This window comes from Montipora capricornis, chromosome 1 (genome assembly GCF_036669925.1).
Source record: "Montipora capricornis isolate CH-2021 chromosome 1, ASM3666992v2, whole genome shotgun sequence".
NCBI lineage: Eukaryota > Metazoa > Cnidaria > Anthozoa > Scleractinia > Acroporidae > Montipora > Montipora capricornis.
Genome location: NC_090883.1, coordinates 7,937,611 through 7,940,110, shown reverse-complemented (window position 1 = coordinate 7,940,110; position 2,500 = coordinate 7,937,611).

The following is a 2,500-nucleotide window of genomic DNA, read 5'->3' as shown; positions in this document are numbered from 1 at the left end:
TCATTTATTATCTTTTTTTTGTTTTGCTTTGATGTGCGATTTCAGCCATTTATAGGGCTTCAGGTTTTATATACGCTTAAGTGTATTGCACGACTTGTCCTTTTGTGCTAATACTTCCAAAAGACCTGACAATGGAGGTGTGCAGACTGTGGTTTATGTGATAAATTTCCATGATTTTTAAGATCAGGTAATTTTGGCTGTACAGTTGTATTTTCACAAATGCAGTACACCTTACCAACATTTCGCGTTGTTTTCAAAATCCTACTTGTATTTCACGGACATACATATGAGAAAAAAGAATGAAAAGCAGAAAGTTAACAGGGTAATGTGATGTTTTCTCGGGCAGCCTCAGACTAATTCATTTTCTCTTTCAAGCTGGTAACAATCTAGCATGGCACATTATAACATAACAGCTTTTTTCAGGGTGTCAAGCAGCACATCGGCTCAAGAAAATAGAAAATTTGGAAATTCGAACACAACAAAATAGGAAAAAACGTTAAAAAAAAGGAAAAATATAAAATTTTACAAGTAGCTTACACAGCACATCAGCTTACCCACACAAGCCTACAATCTTTTTTTTAAACGATCATCACTACCTTCCATTCCATCCTTACAAGTTTAGTTTAAAAATGTCAGTTATCCTTCCATGACAAAACATTCACCTGTAGATACCGGAATTCCCCTGGCCCCAGTTGGCCCCAAATGCTGGATAGCGCTATCCACCGGATAAATCACTATCCAGTAGATAAGTCATAGCGAAACCAATTCCACTATCCAATGGATAGTGATATATCCAGTGGATAGAGTTATCCATCTTTTGAACAACTGGGGCCTGACAGACACAGTATGAAGTATGATTGCTTCAAATGCAAAGCCCTCCAAAACCTAATTGAGCTCCCAAGCACTATATTTGAAGTGTCCAAGAACTCAGCAAGAATTAAGTTTTCTTAAAATCAACAATCATAAACAATAAAAACTTCACAAATTAATCCTTTTTTTAGTGTAAAGAAAAAGAAATTGCCTCTCTCTCAGGGCCCATACCCCTGAGCATATTTTTCTTTCAGGGTCAAGGGCTACAAATTTCACTTTAAAAGGGTGATGAACAAAACACTGCCTGCCCAGTCAACAGTCAGAGGAGTACCCCTAAAGAACTACTGAATGTAACTGAGCTGTTTAAAGGGAACCTCCACTGTTAAGGCAAATATTGCTCAAAATGCTCTAAATGTGTAAGATACAAGATATTTGGCACTAAAAATTATTCTTCTAACCTTGTTATTTTTTTCTCGGCCTTCAAAACCGGCCTTCGCGGCAAGTTCGAACTTCCCGCGTCCGCCATCTTCTTTGGTGTGCTAGGGACTCTGGGTTGATGACGTGTAAAGGTTGCTACGTTCTTTTCGTATTTTGGTTTTTCCCAGTAAAATGCCTCATTGTGTAGCTTTTGAGTGCAGTAATGAGGCCAAAACCAACCAAGATCCCATGCTTCGCTTGCTTATTTTCCCAAAAGACGAGAAATTACGCCGTGCATGGATTCACGCGATCATCTGTGTTCTAAATATTTTGAGGATCGTCGCTTCCAAGAGTCATATCTAATAGAAATAAGGATGATGGGTTCAAGTAGGATGAGGAATCCGCTTGAGCCTGATGCTGTTCCCACAATCTTTGCTCACAGACCAACGAAAGCAAAACGCCCCTCTAATATGCAACCCGAGGAGAAACGACAACAACTTGAGGTGTGTATACATTTCAGACATTTCTTTCACTGTCTCGTTATCCGACGAAGGGATAGTCTGTATCGTCAATATTTACAACTACTATTTGTTTTCCTTTACTCTGTAGACCCTAAATACTCTTTTAGAAGAAAATCAAGGCCCTTCAGGGATACAGGATGAGAAAGAACACACCATTGGTAATAAGGAAGGAAATGATATTCCAAGGTTCCAGAAATAATTTCACCGACCATGTGCGAAATGGAAACGCAGACGGATGGTTGACACGTCAACACAGTGCGATATCTTTACATGCGACGCATACTGCGAATTTCCACACTATGTATGCAAATCTGCATTAGCAGACCATACGTATTTTAACAGAAGAACTCCGGAACCTGTTGAAGATAATAAACAGTTGGAAGAAGAAAACTAAACACTAGTTGAGGTTCAAGATGTGGCTATGATTCACAAGTGGATTTATTTCCGGAGTTGAATGATGCGAGTGAAGTGGACAATGTCCTGGGAGAAGATTTGGGTGGCCACAATGATGATGTCATGGCGGTTGTTGTCTCGCAAGGGACAGAATCAAGCCAGTCTCAGTCTGAGTATGAACCAAGTGAGACTGATTCAGCCTCTCAGGATGAAGCTTGTGGATCACAAACAGAAACAGGAAGCAAGCACCCTGTTCTTATTGTTTATGAAGGAAAGGTTGAGGGAACTGATGCAGTGTTGTCCCCGCTGCGGTGCACTGGTTGAATCTGAAAACACTGTAGAAGTAAAAATGAAGGATC